Source organism: Heterocephalus glaber, unplaced genomic scaffold (assembly GCF_053883595.1).
Source record: "Heterocephalus glaber isolate CG9 unplaced genomic scaffold, H.glaber_assembly_v1.0 deba00000281, whole genome shotgun sequence".
In the NCBI taxonomy this organism is placed as follows: Eukaryota; Metazoa; Chordata; class Mammalia; order Rodentia; family Bathyergidae; genus Heterocephalus; species Heterocephalus glaber.
Window position 1 is genome coordinate 13,832,803 of NW_028258139.1, and position 26,828 is coordinate 13,859,630.

The window sequence follows — 26,828 nt, forward strand, 5'->3', positions numbered from 1 at the left end:
ACATTTAGATTGTTTCCACTTCTTGGCTTATGTGTTATAGTTTAGATGTGAAATGATTCCCAAAGCTCATATGTTGAAGGCTTGGTCCCCAGTGCAGCAGTGTTAAGAGGTAGGGCTTTTGGGAAGTAATCAGATCATGTGGGCTCTGACCTCATCAGTGGTTTAATCCATTGATGGGTTCATCATTTTACGGGATAGTAGGAAGTGGTGGAAATTTAGGAGTGGAACACAGTCTTTGGGCATGTGGCTGTGAAGACTATATCTTGTCCCAGCTCCTTCCCCTTCCTGTTTCTCTCTCTCTCTCTTGCCCACCATGAGGTGAACTGCTTTGCTCTCCCACATGCTCCCTGCCTTGATGTTCTGCCTCATCATGGGCCCAGAAGCAATGAAGCCAAGTGACCATGAACTGAAACCTTGAAACCATGAGCTAAAATAAATCCTTCTTCCTTAAAGTTGATTAATGTCAGGTATTTGGTCACAGCAACAAAAAGCTGATTAACACAACATGGGCATACAAATTTTTCTTTGCTGTGCTGATTCATTTCCTTTGCGTATATATCTAGAAGTGGGATTGTTGCATTATATTGTAGTTCAGTTTTTAAATTTTTGAGGGACTTCCATACTATTTTCAAAAATGGTATAGTAATTTAAAATACCAACAATGTATACATAGGGTTCTCTTTTCTTTACAACTTTGCCAATGTTATCTTTAATCTTTTTGATGGCAGCCAATCTTACAGGTGCGAGGTGATACTTTGTCTTGGTTACTTTTCTCATTGCTGAGACAAAATACCTGACACCCAAAGTTAAAGGAGGAAAGGTTTATTTAGCTCCCAGTTTGTAGAGGTTTCAGTCCATAGTCAGCTGGCTCCAAGGCAGGGTGGCCTGGCAGAGGAGAAACAGTCCATGGCGTAAGAGGCAGGAGGCAGTGAGCTTGCCTTCTTTCTGTCCCTTTGTATTCCATCCAGGCCACAAGCCTATTGGTTGGTTCCACTCACACCCAGGGCGGCACTTCTGTCTTGAGTAAATCAATCCATTCAAATGTACCCAGAACTATGTTAAACCAATTAATGGATTAATCCAGTATCATACATCCTTAATACCAGTGTCAAACACCCACGATCCAGCCACCTCCCAAAAGCTACACCTATGAGCACATGAGGCTTTGGAGGGACATCTAGATACAAGCCATGACACACCTCATTGTTGTTTTAAAATGAAGAGTGATATTGAGCACTTTTTGTATATTTGTATATCTTCCTTTAAGAAAGATCTGCTCAAAGACTTTGCCCATTTTCATGTGTGTTATTTGTTTTCTTGCCTCTGAATAATTTGAATTCCTTATATACTTTGGATTTTAACTCCTTATCAAATGTACGGCTTGTAAATATTCCATTCTGTAGGTTATCTCTTTACCTTTGTTTTCTTTACTACACAGGAACTTTTGAGTTTGATGTACTTTCATTTGTCCATTTTTACTTTTGCTGTGTATGCCTTGGGAGTCATTAAAAAAATTATTGCCCAGGGCTGGGGATTTGGCTCAGTGGTTCTGCTGCCTGCCTCATAAGCGCAAGGTCCCGAGTTCGATCCCCAGTACCAAAAAAAAAAAAAAATTATTGCCCAAACCTATGTCATGGAGCTGTTTCCCTAAATTCTTTTTAGTAGTTTTACAGCATAAGACTTGTCTTTAAGTCTTTAATCCATTTTGAGTTGATTTTTGTATGTAGTATGAAATCAAGGTTCATTTTCTTCTGTGTATATTTCTTGGCACCATTGAGAGATTGTCCGTTTCCCATCATGAGTTTTTAGCAGCTTTGTCTAAAATCATATGACTGTAAATGTGTGGATTTATTTCTGGACTATTTTGTTCTATTGGTCTGTGTGTCTGTTTTTATGTAGTATCATGATGTTTTGTTTACTATAATTTTGTTGTGTATTTTGAATCAATTTTCTTTTATTCTCAGAAACTGTTTATTTTATTATCATTGAAAATGATTATTAATTTTCTTGTATGTGTATTATATATATATGCAATTACTCTCAATTTCTATGTATTAATATTGTCTTTTGCTACTTACTGAAGTCTTCTGTTCTTCAATTGATTATTTTGGCTTCTTCAGATCAGATTATTCTTTTTTTCTAGATATCTTTTTGGGGTGTTGAGTCAATGTTATACTTGCTTTATAAAAATCATATAGAAATTTCACTTTTATACCATTCGCTGGAATAGCTTAATAGCATGGTACTATCTGTGAAATTGTTGGGGCCTGGTGCTTTTTTGTTTGTTTTGTTTTTGTTTTGAGGGGGAAAGTTCTTTTATATAAGATTTTTTCTTTATTATTTTCCCTGTGGCAATTATTTTGTTTAAACCTTTTTTTTTTCTGTGATTGGTTTTTAAACTTATTTTTTAAAGAAAACTGTCAGTTATTCCACTCTTTCAAATTTATTTGTGAAGCTTTGAGTAAAATGATCTTTTATGCTTCTTTTAATTTCTTCTGTTTCTGTGGTTACTTCCTTTTCATTTACTGCATTTTTTTTTTTTTTTGGATTGGGTTAGCTAATGGTTTCCATATTTTTGTTTTAATTTTTCATCAAGTGTTAGCTCCTGGATATTTTTGTTACTGAAGATGCCCTATTTTTCTACTTTTTGACTGATTACTTTTTGCTAAAAATTAATAATTTCTTTGACTTTTTGCCCCTTTTCTAAAGGTTTGATCTGCATGATTGATTATTTATTTACAGTCTTTTCAGAAAAGTGTTTAGTATTTAGGGCTGATGTCTAAATTCCAGTAGAACTGATTTTTTACTATTGGTGCTTTCCACCAGTTCTGCAGTTTTAGATTTTTTAAAAAAATTTATTTATGGCCCAAGAGTTGTTTAGAAGCAAGTTTTAAACTTTCTGAGTGGAGGATTTTGATTTCTTCTTTTTGTTGTAGTCCCCACCCAGTTGCAGTAGCCCCATCCTGGAGCACTGGGTGTTCTAGTTCTCACGTGTGGATTGTAGTAAGTTTTTGTGGCCCAAGTGTGGAGTATTTTCTTTAGTGTTCTCCTGTAGCTTGAAGAGAAGATGAAGATTCTGTCGTGGGTTTACAGAGGCGGGATGTTAGTCAGTTCTACGCCATAATTATGTGCTTTGGTTATGTGTATGTAGTCCTTGCATAGGCTCTGCCTTCTTGCCCTGATATGGACCAAGGGGAGTGACAGTCACCATTGCTTTTCTCCTTGGGGTGTCTATGAATGTTGGCTGATGTGTTATCTGGCCCACAGCTATTTATAGTATTTTGCACTTTGATTCTGAAGTGTATCCATTAGTATCACAGAGTGTCTTCTTTGTCTCATTCCTGCCTTTCCTGACTCTAAGGTCACAATCATTGCTCCCTGGGTTGTCTGTGCTTGCCTGTTCTTAAATTTTAACCTTAAGTGTGTCTGTTAAGTGTCACATAAAGTTGTATTTTGTTTTATTATCCAATTTGAGAATCTTTTTTTTCATTTATTAAACTAATTTTCATATATTGATAGTTCACATACACTTAATCTTAGTTCTGTTTTGTTTTGTGTGTTTGTATATTTCAACTTTTTAACTCTGTGATCTGTTTCCTTTTTTTAAGTTTCTATACTTTTTATACTTAAGAGAGTCTGTCCCTTTGTCTACCTGAGATATTATAGTAATGTATCATGTAGTATCTTATAATGCCCGTATTTCTCTGTGTCTATAGGAACCATTCACTGGGAATCTTCTGTGATGGACAGAATAATGGTGTGTATCTCCTCCAATCCCCTCATAGCCATGTTTTAATCTGAGGCATCTGAGAGCATGTCAGGTATAGAGTTCCCAGCAGTGGGAATGATTTGACTAGTCCCTGATAGCCCTGAGATACAGAGGAGTCTGGAGCTAAGCAACTCCCCCCCACCCCTCGACGCCCGGCCACCTACCTCCTCAACCCCTCTCAAAGAATGCAGCCACTGGACCTGCATTCTGCCAGGGTTCCAGCTACTTTCCCAGAGTCTGTAGGAGGAGTGCAGCCAATTATTCTGATCTCCAGGAACCGTGGCCTTGTAGATTTGTCTTCTAAACTGCTAAGCTTGGGGCAATCTGATACGGCAGCAATAGGAAGCTAATACACCTTCTATGAGTAGTTATAAAATTAATGTGTTTTCTGTTCTTTTCCTCACCCAATTTTAGTCAACAATAGTAACTTTTACAATGTTTGCCTTTATATTGTTAAATCCACTTGTATTTCTGTTATTCAAATGTCAACTTTAAATTACATTTTTCAGCTCCAGTTGCTACTGGTGAGGCAGTGAGCTAATTATTCTTCTGTTCTTGTCTTGTGTCCCTCCCAGTTTTTATTAGTTAAGTCATTACTCCAGGATGCTACATTATCTGAATTCTGCTTTGTCACCCTAATGCCACATTTGTTTTACTCTTGTCTCCCCAGATAAATATATTTAATGCTCATTGATAGACTTTTGAGTGTTTTTTCAGAGTAGCTGATGGGATCAGTGGTTCCTAAGCACCACAGGTTCAACAGGGCAGCTTTAGTGCCAGGAGGGCAGTATGAATGTGGATGGATCCTTGGTCAGGATCCTCATTCTTTGATTGTCTTGTAGAGGTAACTCTACTACATTCTGACTTTGAATGTGGCTTTGAAGAAATCTGAGGGCTGCCTGGTTTTTCTTCCCTTTATAAGTGATTTAATTTTTTTCATCTCATTTTGTTAACTGTTTTAGTCTCTATTATTTGTAATATTTTTAAAATAGGATTTTTCATTGAGTTTTAGATTTTCAAATATACTCCTGCGTAATTAAAGAGCAAAATAAAAATATAGATAATAGGAAGTAGAGGGACAGATCTCAAATGAGAAGGGGATCAAGAGATAGGAGGAGGGAGGGCAGGGAGGGGAAAGGGATGAAAAAAGAATTAAGATGTGTTACAGTTTGTAATAGCTAAAGCTTGGAAGGAGCCCAAGTGCCCATCAACTGGAAACTGGATAAAGAAGATGTGGTTTTTTTATAAAATGAAGTACTACTCAGCCATAAAGAATGAAAAACTAGAGTTATTTATAGCTAAATGGATGCAAATTGAGGCCATACTCTTAAGTGAAATAAATAGGACACACATGTGCGAATACCAAATAGTTTCTCTAGTGTGAGAAACTGATAGTGTAAACAAGGGTTAAAATGATTAAAATGAATAATTGATAATTTGAAATAGGAAAAGGTCCGAAGATGAAGGGATGAAGGGAGGCGAAGGGGAAAGGAAAGGAGGGAAAGGAAAAACTATGAGAAAAGAAAAAAAAATGGAAATGATGTCTATGTAAATAGGGCAGGGCAGAGGGGGTGAAGGGCGCACAGGTAATGGGGAAAAAATAAGAACCAAGATACATCATGTACAGGTACAAACACCCAATGATAAATGTAAACATATTGTGTACCTAAAATGTACCAATAAAAGAACTTAAGAAAAAAAAGAACTAGGAATGTAATCATTATGTACTGCAAACATGTACTAAGAAGAACAAAAACAAAAAATAATGCAGCATTATTGGTCCATTAGCTAAGACAAATGTACCATCCTGATGTAAAATGTTAACAATAGTTGAAACTGTGTGTAGTGTAAAATAGCAACTGTATCTTTGCAACTTATCTGCAAACCTGAATATATTTCTATAAATATAAAACATAAACTTTACTTAAGTATAAGAAAGTATAAAATATGTTCTGTATGTTAAGCCCTCAATAAACACCTGATTTACAAATATCGTCTCTAAGCTGGCATGGTGATGCATGCCTGTAAAACAAGCACTCAGGAGGATCATGTATTGAGGCCAGCCTAGGCTACTTAGTGAATTCAAGGCTAGTCTGTACTACATTGCAAGACCCTGTCTCAATACAAAGAAACAAGAAGCAAATGTTTTCTCTAAACTTGTGTGTTGGCTTTTTACTCTTTTGATAGTATATTTTGTTGTACAACAGTTCTTTTTTTTTGTATTAAATTCTTTTATTGGTGCATTGTAGGTATACAACACAATTACATTTCTCATTGGGAATTGTACCTTTACATAATGCATCTTGGTTCTTATTTTTTCCCCATTCCTAGCCCTCCCTTCACGCCCTCCACCCTTCCCTATTTACAAAGACTTTATTTTCATTTTTTCCATTTCTCATCATTTTTCCTTTCCCTTCTTTCCTTTCCCCTGCCCCTCCCACTACCCCTACCCCTTTGGATCTTTTCTTCCTATTTTACATTATAAATTATTCATTCTAATCATTGGTACATTTTAGGTATACAGTATAATGACATTCATCATTGGATATTTGCACCTTTACATAGTCTCTCTTGGTTCTTATTTTTCACCCTTGCCCAGCCCTCCCTTCAACCCCTGCAGTCCTCCCGATTTACAAAGATTTTGTTCCTATTTTTCCATTTTCTCATATTAAATCCATTCCCTTCTATCCTTTCCCCTAGCCCTCCCACTTCCTTCCCCTTCGCCCCTTTTCTTCCTATTTCACATTACCTGTTATACATTTAGTCCTTATCTACACTTTCAGTTTCTCACACCAGAGAAACTATTTGGTATTTACACATGTGTGTCCTATTGATTTCACTTAAGCGTATCGCCTCAATGTGCATCCATTTAGCTATAAATATCTCAAATTTCTCATTTTTTATGGCTGAGTAGTACTCCATTTTATAAAAAAAACACATTTTCTTTATCCAGTCTCCAGTTGATGGGCATTTGGGCTGTTTCCAAGTTTTAGCTATTACAAACTGTGCTGGTATGAACATGGGCACACATATATCACTATGGTATGATTCTTTTAATCTTTTGGGGAAGATCGCCAGCAGTGGAATAGTGGGGTCAAATGGGACTTCCAGACCTAGTTGTTTGAGGTATCTCCATACTGATTTCCACAGTGGTTGCACCAGTCTACACTCCCACCAGTAGTGGAGCAGAGTTCCTCTTTCCCCACAGCCCCGCCAGCATTTGTTATTGGTTGATTTCATGATAGCAGCCATTCTTTCTGGAGTGAGATGGAATCTCAGCGTTGTTTTCATTTGCATCTCTCGAATGACCAGTGATATTGAACATTTTTTCATGTATTTATTTGCTATTTCTACTTCCTTGTCTGAGAAATGTCTGTTCATTTCAGATGCCCATTTTTGGATTAGGTCTTTAAATTTGGGAGGTCTGATCTTTTTAAGTTCTTTATAGATTCAAGATAGTAGATCTTTGTCTGAGGAAGAGCAGGTGAAGATTTTTTCCCACATTGTGGGTTGTCTCTTCACACTGCTGGTGGTTTCTCTTGCTGTGCAGAAGCCTTTTAATAAGAAGCGATCCCATTTGTTGATTGTTTGTGCTAGTTCACGGGCAACTGAGGTTCATAAAATCTTTTCCTACACCGATGTCTTCAAGGGTTCTACCAAACCTCTGTTCCAACTGGTTCAGAGTTTCTATTTTAATATTTAGATGTTTAATCCATTTTGATTTTAGTTTAGTGCATGGTGAGAGATACAGGTCTAGTTTTAATCTTTGGCAAGTTGAAGCCCAATTTTTCCAGCACCATTTATTAAAGAGGCTATCTTTCCTCTAGTGAGGGTGTTTGGCTCCTTTGTCGAAGATGAGATGGCTGAGTGTGTCTGGCGTTGTTTCTGCATCTTCTAATCTGTTCCACTGGTCCTCAAGTCTGTTTCTTTGCCAGTACCATGCTGTTTTTATCACAGTAGTTTGTAGTATAGTTGCAGATTGGGGATTGTGATACCCCCTGCCATGTCTCTGTTACCTAGAATTGCTTTTGCTATTCTGGGTCTCTTCTTGTTCCATATGAATTTTTGGATTGTTTTCTCGAGGTCTATGAAGTATGCTGCTGGGATCTCAATTGGAATTGCATTAAATCTATATAGCAGTTTTGGAAGTATGGCCATTTTCACTATATTAATCCTTCCTACCCGGGAGCAGGGGATGTCTGTCCATTTTCTGATATCATCTTCAATCTCTCTTTTTAGAGTGCCATAGTTTTCAGAGAAGAGGTCTTTGATTTCTTTTGTTAGGGTGATTCCTAGATATTTCAGTTTTTTGGATGCTATTGTGAAAGGAATTATTTGCCCTATTTCTCTCTCAGTGAATCTGTCATTGGTGTAGAGGAAAGTTGTTGATTTTTGTGTGTTGACCTTGTAACCAACTACTTGATTGAATTTGATTATTAAGTCTAGAAGACTTTTGGTGGAGTTCTTGGGGTCTTCTATATAGAGTATCATGTCATCTGCAAATAATGACCATTTGACTTCTTCATTTCCTATCTTTATTCCTTTTATTTCTTTCTCTTGTCTAATTGCCGTGGCTAATTTTTCTGGAACTCTATTAAACAGGAGTGGTGATAGTGGACATCCTTGCCTTGTTCCTGATTTTAGTGTGAAGGATTTCAGTTTTTGACCATTTAGTATGATATTGGCTGTTGGTTTTTCATAGATGGCTTCTATCAGTTTGAGGTAGAGACCATGTATTCCAATTTTTTGTAGGGTTTTTATCATAAATGCATGTTGGATTTTGTCAAATGCTTTTTCTGCGTCTATGGAGATAATCATATGGTTTTTGTCCTTGGCTCTATTGATATAGTGTATTACATTGATTGATTTTCATATATTGAACCATCCCTGCATCCCTAGGATGAATCCCCCTTGATCAGGGTGTATGATCTTGATGATCTTCTGCATTTTGTTTGCCATTATCTTATTAAGGATTTTTGCATCTATGTTCATTAGTGAGATTGGCCTATAGTTCTCCTTTTTGGTTGGGTCTTTCTCTGCTTTGGGGATCAAGGTGATGCTTGCTTCCAGGAATGAATTTGGGAGTATTGCTTCCCTTTCAATTTCATTGAAGAGTTTAAACAGTAGTGGCAGCAGTTCCTCTCTAAATGTCTTGTAGAATTCAGCAGTGAAGCCATCAGGGCCTAGGCTTTTCTTAGTTGATAAGTTTTTAATTACATTTTCAATTTCATTGGTTGATACTGGGTTGTTCAGAATTTTTAGGTCTTCTTCGTTCAACTTTGGTAATTCATATGTATGTAGGAATCTGTCCATTTCTTCTGGGTTTTCCATCTTATTGGCATATGGGTTTTGGAAGTAGGTATTGATGATCCTCTGGATTTCTGCTGGTTCTGTTGTAATTGCACCCTCTTCATTCCTAATTTCATGGATTTGGGCCTTTTCTTTCCCTTTTCTGACAAGGTTGGCTAAAGGTTTGTCAATTTTGTTGATTCTTTCGAAGAACCAACTCTTGGCTTCATTGATTTTTTTGTATCGTTCTCTTAGTCTCCATTGCATTGATTTCTCCTCTGATCTTTATAATTTCCTCCCTTGTATGAGCTTTGGGGTTGTCCTACTCTTCTTTTTCTGGAAGCTTGAGGTTTAGCATCAGGTTGTTTAATTGGGCTCATTCTGTTTTCCTAATATACGTATTCACTGCTATGAATATCCCTCGTAAGACTGCTTTCATTGTGTCCCATAGATTCCGATATGTTGTATTGTGATTGTCATTTAATTGAAGGCACTGTCTGATTTCTTCTTTAATTTCCTCTGTGACCCATTGGTTATTCAGAAGTGTGTTGTTCAATTTCCACATATTTATGAAATTTTTTGAGTTTCTTTTGCTATGGATCTCCAATTTCATTGCACTATGGTCTGATAATATACAGGGAATAACTTCAGTTCCTTTGCACTTACTTAAACATGTTCTATGTTTGAGTATGTGGTCTATTTTTGAGAATGACCCCTGTGCAGCTGAGAAGAATGTGTATTCTGATTTTGTGGGGTGGAAGACTCTGTAAACATCTGTTAAGTTCATTTGTTCAAGAGTTTGATTGAGTTCTAGTATTTCATTACTTATTTTTAGTCTAGTTGATCTATTTGTGACAGTGGGGTGTTGAGGTCCCCCACTACAATTGTATTAGTGCATATATGACTTTTCATGTCCGTTAGTATTTCTTTTATATAGTTGGGCGCACTAGTGTTTGGTGCATAGATATTTATGATTGTCATCTCTTCCTCTTGGATTGTTCCCTTTACAAGGATGTAGTGTCCTTCTTTGTCTCTCTTAATCAGTTTTGGTTTGAAATCTACTTGTTCTGCAAAGAGGATAGCTACTCCTGCTTTTTTTCGGGTTCCTGTCTCATGGAGTATTGTTTTCCACCCTTTAACTTTCAGTCTGTGAGTTTCCTTTTGAATCAAGTGTGTTTCTTGTATGCAGCATATTGTTGGATTTTGCTTCTTGACCCATTCTGCCAGTCTATTTCTTTTGATTGGTGAATTGAGACCATTAACGTTGATGGTTATAACTGAAATGTATTGACTTGTCATTGCCATGACTTTTTCTTTTTGTTGGGTTCTCCCCCTTTCTATTTAATTTCTTGTCATGCCAGATGGGTTCATTCTGCTTTGCTTCCTGGGGTTGTGATCCTCAATGTCTGTTCCTAGGGTATTGTGTAAAATTCTTTGGAGTGCTGGTTTGGTATTCATGAAGTTCCTGAGGTGCTCTTTGTCATGAAAGTATCTTATTTCTCCATCCATTTTGGAAGATAGTTTTGCAGGTTACATCAATCTGGGTTGGAGGCTGTTTTCTTTTAGGGCTTGGAATATGTCACTCCAAGCTCTTCTTGCCTTGATGGTTTGTGTTGAGAAGTCTGCTGTGATTCTGATGGGCTTTCCTTTGTATGTGATTTGTTTCTTTTCTGTGACTGCTTGGAGAACTTTGTTCTTCTGTTGTGTTTCTGGAATCTTAACAAGTATATGCCTATGTGTAGATTTTTTTTGATTAAGGCTATTTAGAGTCCTATATGCCTCACTTATCTGTATGTCAAGCTCTTTCCCCCTGCTTGGGAAGTTTTCTGCCATTATTTCTGTGAAGAGATTTTTTATGTCATCTGCACTCTCTCCTGTTTCTTCATTGAGCCCAATCATTCTTACGTTAGTCTTCTTTGCATCATCTAGCAGCTGCTGGATTGATTTCTCATGTTCCCTTATAATTTGGAAGCAATTTTTCTTTTCCTGGTCACTAATTGCAATCTTATCTTCTATATCTGAAATTCTGTCCTCACATTTGCTCATTCTGCTGTGTAGACTTTCAATGGAGTTTTCATGTCCTGGAAATCTATTTGGATCTGTTTTATGGATTCCTTTTGTTTCTTATGTTGGGATTCCATCATGTTCCTGAGCTCCTCTCTAGATTTATTAATCATGTCTTGCACTAGGGGCACAGTTTCTCCTGTTATCTGAGAAATTATTTCTGATTTCATTTTTTCCAGATTCCCTTTTGTTGCCAGTTCAATGGGTCCAGGTGGTTGAGTATCAGAGTGTTCCATCTCATTTCCCTTTGGGGTTGCTGTAGGTAATCTGGAAGTCTGGTTTTGAGACTTATTTATGTGTTTTCTCATTTTGACTGGGGCAGGGGGCTCTTAGAGCCTGCACGGATTACCTCCTCTGAGCTAGGTGAGGTGGGACAGGTGACGGGAGCAGCAGTAGGGATGGTGACCCAAAAGCCCTTTCCTGTGGGCTGGGAGCAGCGGGAGGGATGGTGGCCGGGAAGCCCCTTCCTCTGGACCAGGAGCAGTGGGAGGACAGCTCAGAAGCCCCTACCTCTGGGCCGGGAACAGCGGGACTCAGCACCTTGGTCTGGTGGTCTGGGGTCCTCTGCATCTTTGTAGTGTGGAACCAGGTGGCTGCCTGTCTGCAGCGGGGTGATTCGGTGTCTTCCGCGTGACTCAGGACCTCGGTAGGGTGTGAGGGACAATTCAGCTGCTGCAGTCTGCTAAGTCTACTTCTCCATTCCACTGGTGCATTTCTCCATGGAGGCCTCTGGGATCACCAGTAGTTGTCGTGTGTTCGGCCGGTACAGGTTTGGCCAGACTGTCTCTCACTGAATGTCTGGGCTCTCAGAGAGAGTGCTGCTTGCTACCTATCTCCTCTTCATTGAAGTCACTCTCTTTACTCTCCAGTTCTCACCTCAGATCCTTCCAAGATCCCAGGGACTCAGTTTCCTCCTTCTCCTCGCACTGCTATATTCCAGTATCAGGAAACCAAATCTCAGAGAAGCTCTTTCTCTGATGCTTACCGCTCTGCCATCTTCCCGGAGGTCCTCTGAGTCCTATAGTTCTTAGTTTTGATTAAGTCCCATTTGTCTATTTTTTCTTTTGTTTTCTGTGCTTTTGGTGTCATAGCTTAGAAATAATTGTGAAATTTAATGTCGTGAAGTTTTCCCATAATTTTAGTTTACTAAATGTTGCCAGAGATTTAGCTCAGTGGTTTCACTGCCTGCTGCACAAGCACAAGGACCCGAGTTCGATCCCCAGTACCAAAAAAAAAGCCATTACATAAATGTAAACATTTAGTTCTTTGATACATTTTGTGTTAATTTTTGTGTGTGGTTTAAGGTAAGAGTACAACATCATTTTTTGCATGTGGCTATTTCATTTTTCCAGCACCACTGTTGAAAAGATAGTCCTTTAGATTACTCATGGTTATGGCACCCTTGTTGATCAGCTGGTCTTATACACAAGGGTTTATTTCTTGTCTGTCTGCTCTAGTCTGTTGGCTTATATGTCTGTCTTTGTGCCACTGTCACACTGTTTTGATGACTGTAGTTTTGTGGGAAGTTTGGAAATCAGGAAGGGTGTGACCTACAACCCTGGTTTTCTTTTTCAGAATTGTTTTGGCTCTTCGGGGTTTATTGTTCATCTTGGAATTGGATTTTTCCTGGGTCAGCTCTTTGTGAAAGTGGCCTTGGCCCTCTTCTGTAGTTGTGGGGAATGGGAACATGGGCTGGACAGCTCTGTGGACACCCGCGTCTCATCCTGATGCTGTGCAGAAGCAGATTGCTTCCAGCAGATGTGGCTGTCTGGGTGCTCTAGGTCTGGTCCCTATGACTAAGGCTTTGGAGATCTGTTCTGCCCATCATTCTGAGAGAGAACCTTTGTACAGGTGCTTTCTGAGATCTGCCAATGCAGCTCCCAAGCCCCATGTGCCTGTGCTGCTCTCCCCACCTGCCAGGACTCTGCTTTCTCATTGCTCTGGATAGTATCCCTCACTGAGATTGGGGCCTGAAAATTGTGTTTCCTGTTTTTTTGTAAATATGAAGTTTAGGTTTTTAAATCTTTTCTTTGTTAGTTTGTGGGGGGGATCTTGTTTTAGTGTGATTTCTAAAAGGAAATAGAAAAAAATTGCTAATCTGTGCAGCCAGCTTTTTCTTACAATTAGTGTCCTCCCCATAATGACCTACTAGAATTGTGAACATTTAGAAAAGAATAATGAGGGGGTCAGTGGTAGAGCACTTGCCTAGCATATGTGAGATCCTGGATTTCATCCATGGTACCACAAAAAACAAAACAAAACAGAAACCAAGAAGGCCTAATGACATGCGTATGTGCAGTTATAAAAAATAATGTAGTTCAGATGCCTATTCTGGTGCCTGTATGCAGGAAGCCTTTAGCAAACTTCCCTGTGTCCTTGTCCCCTCTGCCATGATAGTAGGGCTACCAGCCATGGCAGGGCTGAGCTTGAGGCTAGGGCAGAGGTGAAGCCAGTGAGACTCTGAGGGCATATGGGCCTGGCCAGGATGCTGCTCAGGGTCTATTGCTCTCAGCACCTCGGACAGCGTCCACATGTTGCCTGGCTCCTCTGACCTGAGCAGCCAGGTTAGTGTATGTCCTGACCACCTGACCTTACCCCTGCAGGCCTCCAGTACATGGCTGGAGGTTCAGGGCTGCCCCGGTGTCCTAGCCACTGGCCTGGCCTGCCACTCAGGTACCAGCTGGTGGGGTAGGCAGTCAGGGAAAGTCCTGGGAAGTGGGGATAAGTTTTGGAGAAGAGAGGAGATTCTGATGGGGTCCCAAGAAGAGGACAGGACCCAGGTATGAGAAGAACAGCCATTTTTCCTGCTATTCAGGGTTTATTGTTTATTTTGGAATAATCCATGTTGCCTAGTGGGGGTGGTGGTAGTAGGAGCACAGGTATGGTTGTTTCCATTTTATGTAGGAGGACCTTGAGGCTCAAGGAAGCTGAGGGACCAGTGCAGGCCCTCATAGTAGAAGGTGGGATATCTTGACCTTCCTGCTGGTGTGTATACTTCTAGGGGGCTCTTGTTGACTTTGAGCTCCATACTCAGGACAGCACCTGCCCAAATGTTTGCCCAGTAAATGACCATCCATTCTGTCTTTACATGATTACCTCCACCAATATGAGGGAGAAATAGTATTTCCTCAAGTCATTTGGGAGTTTTAAAAACTCTTGTGAACTCCTGGCATTCCTAATACTTCTTTTGAGCTTCTTGGCTCTGGTGTAATATGGCCCTAGGGCCCCAGCTACTGGCCATGGCTTTTCCCTCTATCCTCTACCACACTGGCCTTGCTAATGAGCTATGTCCATTATTTACCTTATGAAGCTTCAAGGCTGAGATGAGGAGCTGACTGAGTCTGGTAAGAAGGTCCTGGCTTGGAGTTGCCATGTACAATAGGCCTTGGTCAGGGCTGGGCTAGTGTTATGGCTTGTATCTAGATGTCCCCAAGAAGCTTCACATAGTCATAGGTTGGGCTTTTTGGAGGTGGCTGGATCTAGGGTTTGTGCTGCTGGGATCAAAGATGTGATACTGGGATTTTTTCATGGTGCAATGCTAGGATTAAGGGTGTGAGATATATGGGACAGAAAAAGCTGTGGCCATAGCTTGTTGCTAGTCACTTGCTTGCTTTTGCTGTCTTCTACCTGCCATGAGCTGTTTCTTCTCTATGGTGCCTCTCTGCTATGCCACCCTGCCTTGGAGCCATCCAATTATGGACTGAAATCTCTACAAACTGTAAGTCAAAATAAATCTTTCCTCCCTTAACTTTGAGTGTCAGGTGTTTTATCCAAGCAAGAGAAAAGTAACTTAATACAGAATTTAATACCACAAGTGAGGTCATTGCTGTGACTGTACCTGATCATGTGGTTCAGGAGCCTTTGGAACTGCCTTGTGAGAAGAGTTTGGAAAGATTAGGAGATGCTGGCTGAAAAAGCAGTGCTGGAATCTCTGAGGCTGTCCTTGATGGGAGATTTTGGTCAGAGCTCAGAAGACCAAAAAGCTGATAGAAATGGTGCTGGTAAGACAAGACAAGGGAGGTTTCTGTTGGGGAGAAGGACTGCCTTGGCTGTTGGACTCCAGAATATGTGTGTTATACCTTGGCAGAAAGTTTGTCTGCATTTTGCTCATGTCCAGAGACTTTGCTTGAGACTGAGATTAAGGGCAGTAGACTAGTTAATCTTGCAGAAGAAATTCAAGACAGTCTAATGTGGAGGCAGTAGCATGGGTACTGTCGGGGGGTTTTAGCCAGATCTGTGTTAAGAATCAAGAGCAAAAAGCCCAGCAGAATGATTTAAAATGTTTTGAGTTTTGCCAGAAAGGAAGCTCCAGTAAAGATGATCTGCAAAGATGGAAGCAGAGGAGAACTCGTTTGCTGAGAAGGAAGATGACAATAGAAAAGACAGCCTGAGGACATCACCAGAAACAGTAGGACTCCACCCTTTGCAGCCTCAAAATTACAAAAGTGAAAGACTTCACTATGAAAAGAGAACCCCTGAGCACCATATTGCAGAATGGTGGCAGCCTAGGGAAGTTGTTCCTTGGGATTTGGTTCATAGGCCCTGGAGCTCTATAGCCAAGAGAAAAGGAAGCCTGGCTACTGCTCTAGCTGGCAGCAGACCTTAGCATCATCCACATGGTGCTGGGTTTATGTGTATGGAGAATGCAAGAGTTGTGGGGTCAGGAAGACTTCCACCCAAATTTGAGAAGAAGGTCTGGCAGGCCAGGCAGTGTGCCTCTGAGAAGGCAGTGTGTGAAGCTGTGAGCCTGAAGCTGAAGGTGCAGTGGAGACCCCAGAAGTTTGGAGTAGCCAGGAACTTGGATTGTTTGAGGAAAACTGCAAGGAGGGAGCAGAGTGGGCCCAAGAGAGAAGCCATGGGAACTACAATCTCTGGCAGTACTATAAGGGTGGACCCACCCAAGCCCTTTGGAGTTCACATCTTGCCACACATTGCTTTGGATGCTAGACATGGAACTACAGGACTTAATATTTGCCCTGCTGGATTTTGGACTTGCATTGTTCCCATTCCTTTGTGTCCCCTTCTTTGTACCTTTTGGAATGGAAATGTCTAACTTGTACCATTTAATGTTGGAAGTGTTAAACTTTCTTTTCATTTGTACAGGGGCTTGCAGCTAAGAGTGTGCCTTAAAGCTTAGATGAGATTTTGAACTTGGACTTTTCAACAGTGCTGAAACTGTTGGGACTTTAGCAACTCCTGGAGATGGACTAAATGCCTTTTGCATAAAGGAATGTACATGAGTCTTTGGGGAGCCACTGGTGGAATGTTATGGCTTGTATCTAGATTACCCCCAAAACTTCATGCAGTCATAGGTGGGGCTTTTTGGAGGTGGCTGGATCTAGGGTTTTTCCTGGTGGGATCAAAGATGTGATGCTGGGATTGATTCACAGTGAGATGCTAGGATCAAGGGTGTGAGTAGCTACCTACCCTAAGGCTGGGTAGCCTGGGTAGCATGTAAGGGACAGAAAGAGCTGTGGTCATAGCTTGTCACGAGTCACTTGCTTGCTTTTGCTGTGTTTTACCTGCCATGAACTGTTTCTCCTCTGCAATTCCCCTCTGCCATGCCACCCTGCCTTGGAGCTAGCCATTCACGGGCTGAAACTTCTACAAACTGTGAGCTGAAATAAACCTTTCCTCTTTTAACTTTTGGTGTTGAGTATTTTGTTTCAGCAACAAGAAAAGTAACTAAGACAGCTAGCTCTTGCCAGCCTGGTCTGACAGCCTGGTTCCTGGCTGTGGCCTCAGAGCCTTCTGTGGATGCTGCTGCTGCCTCTTTTGGAAGTCTTCTTGTGTACCTCTTTGAGCTGTTCTGGACATGGTAGGTACAAGTTGAGCTTATGTTGGTCATCTCTGAACCTCATGGGAAGCTGGGCCATGAATACCCAGGCTCTTGCTCTAGCCTTGCATGCTGCCAGCCTCACTGCTATGGCTGCTTGTAGTGTTGGCTGCTTGGAGGAGGTGCCAAAACCTTGTAGGCAAAATCAGCACATCTTCGGCTGGAGAGGGATCCATCTTGGCCTCTGACCAGCTGGGTGACTTGGAGCAATCTCTGACCTCTCTGAGCCTCAGCTTCCTGGCTGAGAAATGGTGACATTAGAAGTTCCTTCCCACTGGCCTGAGAGTTATGTGAAGTGATAGTCACACCTTTGAGTCGAGGTTTGCTGATTCCCATTCTGTCTTGGAAAGCTGGGCTTCTTTCCTCCTGATGAAGGATCCCCAGGCTAATGGGGGCCCTGGCTTCCCTCTTCCCCCGGCCCTGCTCCACCAACTCCCCTCCCGCTCCCACAGCCAGACTCCTTGGCTGCCTGGTAGTCTCAGTGTGAGGGCCCAGTGTGACTTCTGGGATGTGTGCCATTATGCTCCCGCCCTCATGACTCAGGCACTGTCCTCGTGGTCCTTGGCTGCCACCATCCTGGAAAGAAGGGGCTGGCTGATGGTGCAGGCAGCTGGCCAGAGGGCAGAGCTGGGGCCAGACCCTTGGCCTCCTTGTCTCTTCCCAGGGAAGGGAAAGAGGTTGAGGTGAAGGCAACCCCTTTCGTTGGAGGCCAGAGGAGTGTGCATTGCTGGCTTTCTGACTACCCTTTTGTGCTGTTAGTGATCATGCTTCGTTCTTGGTGATTCCGAGCATCATTTTGTGAGGTGAATGGGGGTGCCTGGCTGGCATTCTGTTTGATGTGGAGTCTAAGTTGCTATAACAACACTGATGCATGTAATTGCAGCTCTCCCTTGTTGGGTCTTTCTTCTCTGGCCCTCTCTCACGTGCACATGCACAGAGGCTTCTACATACATACATACACACACACATACACACACACACACACACACACAGACACACACACAGGAGACCTATACCGGGCCAGGTGATGGGCAGGGATGTATGGACCTGTCAGGTTTCTCCCTTCCTGACACTATATCTTTGGGCCTGTGGCTTCAGTGTGTGGGGTGTCAGGTACCAGTCACAGGAATGGGTAGTGACCTGCTCCCCAAGAGGAGGGCTGGGAAGCATCTGAGATGGGCTGTGGGCATGAGGTGTGCTTTATGCTCAGTCTCCCACATGCATTGTGAGCCACAAGTTTCAGGTGTCAACTGCTCCTGGGGCTAGGCGGTAGGACTTGTCTGCTTGCTGCTGTGGCTAGTTGTTTACCGGGGGACCAGTGAGAAGAGATGTGAGCCTGGGCCCACTGTCCCACTGTCTCACTGATAGAGACCAGAAGCTCTGCTCTCTGCCTGGGGCAGCTCCTTATTGTTGTGCATGCTAGGCCCTGCAGGGTGCTGTCCTTCTTCTGCCCCATTCCCCTAACCTTGGCTCTGGACTCCACCTTCTTCTCCTGTGACAGGTCAGAGGTCCTCCAGTGAGGGCCATTTGGGCACACCTGTCACCAGCTCGGAGCCCTTCCAACACCTGACCCTCTAAGGCACCAGGGAACTGATAAGTTTTTAAAAGAGGAAGACACATGGGGTATTGAAAGGGATGGCCTGACCGGGAGTATCCTCAGTGCTGACTGGAGGGACCTTGAGCTGTTTATTGAGTGCTGTGGGATTCAGTCGTTCATTGCAGGGTTATGCATTGAGTAGGCAGGAGTTGGTGAGGCACCTGTGGCTGTGATGTGGCCTCTGGCTCCCATGCCCTGCAGTGGCTGGGCTGGGGCAGTGCTTGCTGAGGCAGATATTTCCCCAATGCCCCAGGAACTGGGGGACAGGGCTGGGTAGGCTTCCCAGGGGAGCTTCTGGTGCTGATTCTGAAGATGATCTAAAGCCCAGTGTGCTGGGCCAGAGTGAGGCACCTCCAGCCCTGGTGGGATTAACACTTGAAGATCTGCAGCACTGAGATGTGAGGCAGAGCCAGGTCTGGCCTGGTGACAATACTGGGAGGCCATAGGACTGGTTGTGAAGGTGTGTGTACGTGTATACGTGTGTGTGGGGAGTGAGTGTGGGGAAGGAAGGGCATTGGAGGGTTTTAAGGCCTTTTTAAAAAACTTCTTTTAGAGAAAAAAAGGGCTTTATCTCACTTTGCAAAGGTGTGCCCTTTTCTTGTGGAACACCCCTAAACAAATGGAGGAAATTAATCCCTGTGTCTCCATTGTTGGTGGAGACCCCTTAGACTTTCTTCAACAACATCTTTCTGGTCTTCTCTGTTGTGGATATTTCACACAATTACAGCCTCACTAGCCATCTGGTTTGCACACTTGTTGTTCCACCTGAGAGACCGGGCCATCTGCTAGGTGTGGGGCTTGTGGGGAGCGGGGTAAAGAGGAACTCAGCCTGGTGGGCACCTGTGAAGGGGCTTCAGGAGAAGTGGGTTGGCCTGGGCTGGCTGAAGATGTGCTCAGGATGCTCTGTTTTCTCCGCTGGCAGCTGCATAGGAAAGGAGGGTAGGAGTGGACACCTCCTTTTCTTCAAGGAATTTCAGGTCTCTGCTTGGACCAGTGTCCTCATGGAAGCTCTCTTTCCTAGTGGGTCTAATGAAGTCAGGGCGGGCAGCCTACTGGGAGCCCTAGATGGCCCCCATTGTCATTGTCACATACTTCCTGCCAGTCTTCTTTTGGCACATGTGCAGCTTTGATGGTGATATAATCCACATGCAGCAAGACACACAGATTTCAGATTTCAGCCCCCCACAATTGTGATGTATAGCACTGAATCCCCAGAAGGTCCCTTATGCCCTCCCACTCTGAGAGTTCTGCTGTCACACAAGCGTTTGGCCTGTCGTGGAATTCTGTGTCACAGGGCTCCATTGACACACACCATTTCCATACAGTTCTATCTTGTGCTCCTGTGAGTGGAGCACATCTAGTTCAATGGCTTGAGTGCTTTACTTTGCCCTGTTCTTATGAGCCTCATGTGTGGTTGCACGAGTACTCCTTTTGCAATATTGGGTTGCATTTTGATGCACAGATGGGCCATGGTCTGTCCTTTCTCCTGTGGACATTTTGTGTGGGTGGTGGTGACATAGTTGCTCTGACCATGGTGTGTGCTGTTCTTTGGAACACCTGTTCCAGCTCTCTTGGTAAGTGCCTGGAAGTAGATGGCTGGGCCGAAGTGGATGCATCTGTATTAGAAGCTGCCAAACAGTTCTCTGGTGTGGAACTCCATTCCACACCCCACAGTCAGGACATGAATTCCTCATACTTGTCTTGGGCAAATGTGGCATATGTCTGTGGTCTTGTTTTCACTTCAGCATTATCCTCGGAGCATTTCTCCACTAACATGTGATACTATGTAAAGTTGCTATTATATAGATGTGTAACGTGGTTTATTTAACTGTTTATTATTCTTTAGGTTGTTCCTAGTTTCTTATTGCTTGTTTTGCAATACTCTGGCTTCTCCTGACTTCTGTGTGGATTATTCCTTGGAGCAGAGGTCTTAGGATAAGGATGTGGTTCCTCTGCCTGATTGTTTGCAGAGGACTTGTGCTTTATTTCTCCACTGGACTGCCCCACCTTACTGGACTCCTGTTGCCCCCACTGCTAATAGGATGGGTAGGCACTGGCACCTCCATGTTGGCACTGGCCTTTCTGTGACTTCTCACAGTTGTTCCTCATGGACTGTGGGACATTCACCTTGATTGCTTTCTTCCTCCCTTATATAAGGAGTTTGGAGTTTTTTTAGAGTAAACTTTAGGAGTACTTTATATGTTAAGGATAGTTACATTTGTCATGTTTGTTGCAAATATGTTTTCACTTTATCTTTTGCCTTTTACTTTTGCTTATATTGCATTTTGATTTACAAAATCTTTTTAAAAATATGCTGCCGTATCTGTTTTCCGTGTGTGTTTGTGTACTCGCGCGTGTATGGATGCATATGTGCTTAACATTGCTTTTTATTTGGTGGACTTTTGGAGTTTTATTTTGTTTATGTGAAACTATTTAACCCTTTAATCTACCTGAAATTCATCTTGGTTTAAACTGTGAGATGAAAAACAGATTGACATTATTTCCAGGGCATTCATTGGTTTGAATGTTCTGAATGTTGCGTAAGGGATTTTGGCTGAGGAGGTGAATGAAGGTGCTCTTTAGGATGCTGGCCACTTCTCCTGGTTGGTCAGGGGCTTGTGTGGGAAAAGCCATCCCAGTGCAGAGGAGGGAAGGAGTAGGGAGGGGAGGGCAGACCCTGGGCATCATGCAATAAGTGTGTAGGGTTCTGTGCTCAGCCAGAAGCAGTCCTCTGCCTTCTGTGTTGCTCAGAGGTGTTTCCTCATTCCCTGGTGGGGGCTTCTTGTTAGATTTTCTCTGCTCTGCCCAGGCCCTGCTGGGGTTTGCAGGAACTGCATTCCCGGCGGGACAGGGCAGACCTTTCTTTGTGAGTGTCCAGAGGTGGGCCCTGCATACCTTTCCCTTTGCACTCCAGGGCTGTGCCCCCTTGCTTGGACTCATGATCTCCATATCTGGACCCTGGAGTCCTATGTCACGTGGCCCTTGAGCATATTCTAGTCCCTTTGAACTGCTATTACAAAATACCACTGACTGTGTGGCTTATAAACCACAGGCATGCATTTCTCACAGTTCTAGAGGCTCGAAGTCTGAGATCAAGATGCCTGCAGAGTTGGGTTCTGATTGCAGAAGGTACCTTCTTGCTGTGTCCTCACATGGCAGAAGCAGAGAGAAGCAGTCCCCTCTGCTGGAACTCTTATCAGGGCACTAATCCCAATATCCATACCATCCTTTAGACCTGATAACCTCCCCAAGGCCTTACCTCCTCATGCCACCACCTGGGGGTAAGGTTTCAGGATGTGAGTTTGGGGGACACAAACATTCGGACCATAGCGGAGCTACTAGGCTCTGGTGCTGACCTTCTGAGTCTTGGGTACCATCTGAGGGAAGGCAGGAACACAAGGCATGTATGTTTCCTTGTGTGGGCCACAATCTGGATGTCTACAGGATACAGGTTTCTCCTCTGTTGTTGAGTGTGGAGAGTCTGGGAGAAATGGGGTTATTTTTCTAAGGTCACAGACTGGCCAAGGAAGACTGAGAGGTTCGGACCCAATTTCCCCTGCAGTCTTAGTTTCCCCAACTCTGGTGGAACTGGCATTCCCCATGTGTGTAACAGCTTTCTTGTGAGCTGTCTTCATAGTCACCTTTGTGGGCCTGTGGCCTTGGGGACCTACCCATTGCCTGCTCCCCACTCTGCTTGTATTGAGTTCTCTAGGCCCAGCTCACTGCTTCTTTTCCTGCCATCTTCCTTGCTTCCAAAGATCTTAGTTGTGGTATGGACTTGGGCTGGACACAAGAGACTGGTACCACGGAAGGAAACTGGCTCTTGCTTTTAGGAAGCTGTCTTTGGGCCTTGGCTGCCATAACTGAGTATTGGTATATATTGAGGTTAGCCAGGCAGCCAAGTACTGATGGAGTCATGACTGTGGTTTTATTTTTTCATTGAGTTACTTGATGTGCTAATGTAAGGGCCAGGGCGTTGGGAGGCCATACCATTCATTTAACCAGGCCATGCCTCAAAGATAGCCTAGTGGGCTGAGCTCTGGGTCAACTGCTGCCAGGCCTGCCTGGCAGATTCCCAATGGGTCTGAGGAAGCTGGTGCCTGGCTCCAGCCATGTCCTGCCAGGGCCCAGCCCATCTTCTGCCAGCTTGGCTCCCTCTTCCCTGCAGAGACTTAGGATCATGCCCACTCTGACTTGCCCGCCTGGTACTGTGGTGTCTCCCCTGCCCCTTTTTCCCCTCTGTCTCATACCTGGGAAGTAGCATCCCTGTGCTCATCCTTTGTCTAGCCAGCATGTGGCCTCCCTAGGGGAAAAGGGACAGGAGCTACTGGTGTTTGGCACTTCCCAGCCCAGGCCCCCAGTGGATCTCCTCAAATGTAGATTAGTCTAGTAGCAGCAATCCAGGGTCTCTCTCTCTCTCTCTCTCTCTCTCTCTCTCTCTGTGTGTTGGGGCAAGATGTAGAGGCTTTCCTCCCAAAGACCCCAGGCTGAGTGGAGCGCTACCTTTCTCCTGGCTTCCTTGACCCCCAGTTTCTGGCTCCTTGTGGTGCCTCTGTCCCATCTCAAACTGTAGATTTCAGAGTACTCTCCAGGAACCTGTAATTCATGGATTTCCTACATCTAAAGAGATTTGCTTGTAAGCCAAGTGCTCAGTGAGTGAACTTTAGTCTTTTGATTTTTTTTCTGAGTTTTGTAACTGACAGCTCTTGCAGACATTCTCCTTTGCCTCACTCAGTGGCATGCCAACTAGAGACACAGACTTCTTTTTTTTTTTTTTTTTTTTCATTTTTGACCTTGACGGGGGTTTTCTGTGGCTGTGCTGATTCCTTCCTCCTCAGGCCTTGCTCCTTTTCCACCCATCCCAGCTTACTTCCTGGAAGGGTTCAACTGTTATCTTGCATCCTAGAGGCTGGGTCTGTATTCCCGATCTGCTCCGGACACCACTCCCTGGTGGCTGGGCGCTTTTGGGCTGGGTTTTGAAGCTCTGTCCCCTTCTTTGGCTGACACGTCTCCTGCCTGCCCAGCCTGGTGCCAGACCCCAGAATGGCCTGTGGGAGGGGCCTGGTGGTGTCATCTCAGAGAGGAGGGGCTGTGCTACTTTGCTATAAGGGTGGCTTGCTGGTCCACCTGGCAGGTCACAGTAGGAGGCAGCTGTATCTGACTCCTCCTGCTGAGGGTCCTCATCAGGCTTGCCTTGTATTTGGCCCAGGGAGCAGGGAGGGTTGTGATGGACAGTGGACAGGACCCTGTAGGCTGCTAGGACCTTCCTAGAGGACGGCTATAAGCCCCTCCTGATGTGCTTCCCAGTAGTCTTCAGTGTCTGGACCCTGGCTTCTTGGGTTAGGTAGGGGTGGGTTGGGAGAGCCCAGACTCTCATAGTTGTCCTGTTTCCTTCCTCCAGGCAGGGGTGTTTTCCCAGCCATCAATCTGGATGAGGCTTGGCTGGGCCGGGCTGTAGCCTCACAGGGCCTTTGAGACCACTCCAGCTGTCCTTTGAAGGTGGCGGGCCTGAGCCAGCTCCCATGGCCCTGGCCCAGGTCTCTGCCCTGCGGCACCTTCAAAGACCAGATGGTCTGCTTCCTGGGGGAGCTGGGCCTGCTGCCGGCCCTGGGAGGATTCTGGCCTCTCTGTCTTCTGAAGGAGGCAGGCATATCCAAAAGGGAGCTGTGGGAACAGGAGGGGGAGGCAGCCTGACAGAGACAGGAAGGGGCTTGAGGCAGAAAGATTCCAGTAGGAAGGCTGGGCCCAGACCGTAGAGGCTGCGGAAGTGTGTGGGACGGCACACAGCCGTGATGAGTGTGAGCACCTGGGCAGCAGGGCTAACGTTAGGGTAGCAAGGCAACCGGGAATGTTGCAGGCCCTTTGGTCAGGGAGCTCACTTCTTCCTCAGGAGGCCATTGCCTGGAGGCATGGGGGCAAGGGAAGTGCCAGAGGCCATGCACAGTAGTAGCCAGAGGCTACTAGCTGGGATGTAGGGAGACTAGTCCCCTGGCCCCTGCCTATCCTGGGAAAGGAGGGCTGGGGCTGAGGGCCAGATGAGTGCTCCCTTCCGTCCAACTTTCAGCCTTTTGTCTGAAGACCTAGGTTCCCAGTCTCCTCTCCTCCCTGAGCCAGCCTTTAGCATTGCCATCTCCTAAAAGCTGCTTGCTGCAGGGCTGGAAGAAGAGCGCTGTTATACACGGGTGTTCCCAGAACCCTAGTTCCCCCTCTTTCCTTACTTCTTCCCACTTGTTTATTGCTGTTTTTCTCTCCCTTTCAAGAAATAATTGAGGGGGAGCTCCTCTGAGTCTGGTGCCAGATGCTGGATCCCAGCAGCAGCAGCTCCAGTAAGTGGCCAAGCTACCCCCTGCCAGAACTCCCAGAGTCTGTGCTGGGGGGGCCCTGCTGATGTCCAGCTCCTGCATCCCACTGCCCATGCCAAGTTTCCAGGGAGGTGGTCTCTCAAAACTCCTTGTGCCAAGCCACATTCTGAGCCTGCCCACTCCTCCCACAGATGTGGTTGGCTTGATGACACATCTTGATGGAAGCCTCGTTCTTCCACTTGCTTAATTGTGGTGTCTCAGGGTTTCAGGCCTGCCTCACTCTTCCTCGTGGGTGCAGAAGCAGCTGTAGGCAGTACGTGGCCAAATGGGCATATTTGCTCCAGTTGGTCCTCACTGCACACCAGCATCTTGCTTTATGCCAGTCTGAGTAGAAGATGTGGGGCTTACATGTGAAGCTTGGTACATGTTTACAGATGTATTCACCTATCCAGAAGTGGACATTTCTAGCCCCCTTGAGGCATACTTCATTCTGTCCCTACCAGCATGTAATAGACATATAGTGAAGTTCACTCTTAGTGTCCAGTGCGGTTTGGTAGCTTTATAATCAAGATATGGAATACTTTACTCACACCCAAAGTTTTCTTCTGATTTGGTTTCTGCCTGGTAGGTTTTCCCTTCCCAGAAGAGTCTGTAGTATCAGTGTTATTTCCTCCTTAATTGTTTGATAGGATTTGCTGCAAAGCCTCTGGTGTGGAGTTTTCCTTTATGAAAGGCTCCTAGCTGCCACTTCAGTGTCTGTGAGTGAACACAACTGCCCATATCCCCTGTTCCTGTGTAAGTTTTATTGGTGTGTGCCTTGCCAGGCATTTGTTTACTTAATGTAAGTTTCTGAACTTGTGGGCATAGATAGATGTGTGAGCATTATTCCTAGTGATTGTTAGTAACATTACCTTATTGTTCTTTGGATGCTTCTAGGATCCTAATGACAGTGATGCCCCTGGCTGCTGGTGGGACAGAGCCTCACCAACAGTGTGGTGTTCCTGTGCAGCTCCTGGCTCTGAGCTGACGAGCCTGGCTGGAACCTTCCTGCAGTGGCACTTAGATCTGCACTTTCCTCTGCACTTGTCTTCCTTCTGAAGGCATCCCCCAGTGTGGGGCTGTGGCTGCTGTGCTTCAGCGCTTTGAGGTGGTCATTCTGTCTGCCTGCCTTGACTCTCTTGCTCATCTGGTAGAGAAGCATTTCCTGGCTTCCCTAGTGAGCCCAGGAAGCCCTGCCTCATTCCAGGGACAAGGGGTGCTTTCTTTGCTTTTCCCTAGAGTCTGTGTATCCTGTGTGCTGTGGGGCCATGAGGCAGCGATTGCTGCCTTCAGACCACCAGCTTGGGCCTTTATTCTTTAGGAAATAGGAGATTCCTGTCTTTCCACCATGGTGCTGCCACTCCTTGCCTCTGAACCCCAGGAGTCCTGCTTGTCTTGGTTTAGGCTTTCTACTCAGCACCTCCGAGATCCCTGGAGGAGAGGTCAGAGTGAGTGTGGCTGCCCAGGCTGCCTCACCCTTAATGGACTTCTGCCACTTGCCTGTGTGTCCCGTATTCTTGACCTTTCTGTGTTGGCCATCAGGGCTCCTGCCTTGTTTCTTGGACTGTCAAGTCTGTCTTTAGGTTTCAGGTGACTCTTTGCCCTGATAGCTCCACTTTGATGAGTCCATGAAAATGATGATTTTATTGTTTTTAGCTCTTTCTTACTGTCTGGTCAGTGTGATGCTCTTCCAGCTACTTGTATGGCAGGCAGAAGTGGAGTCCTCTCTAAATGAACAGTTTTTCTCTAGTTCAGAGTGAGCTTGAACTTTTTTCCACAAGCTGCGGTTTTTATCCTGTGTGAGAATTTTGTTTGTGCCTTTGCCTGTGCCCCTCCCCCCCTTTTGTTTCCCTGCAGCTTGAGTTCTTTATATATCGAGGTTATTATTAGTCCTTTATCTGTGATATATGTGGCAAATACTGTCTCCCAACC

At 44.3% G+C, this 26,828-nt stretch overlaps 1 long non-coding RNA gene across 12 annotated transcripts in view; it reads left to right on the plus strand.

The window, feature by feature from the left end:
* Nucleotides 1-3,421: 3,421 nt before the first annotated feature.
* Nucleotides 3,422-26,828, plus strand: part of LOC110347314 (uncharacterized) — a 376,012-nt gene continuing 352,605 nt past the window's right edge. For 4 of the 12 annotated variants that reach the window (XR_015441090.1, XR_015441098.1, XR_015441097.1 and 1 more), the window contains exon 1: nucleotides 3,465-16,940. This is a non-coding gene — a long non-coding RNA (uncharacterized LOC110347314). Of the gene's footprint in view, nucleotides 16,941-26,828 lie in introns of all 12 variants that reach the window. The other 8 variants (XR_015441104.1, XR_015441100.1, XR_015441109.1 and 5 more) reach the window with 4 other exon arrangements.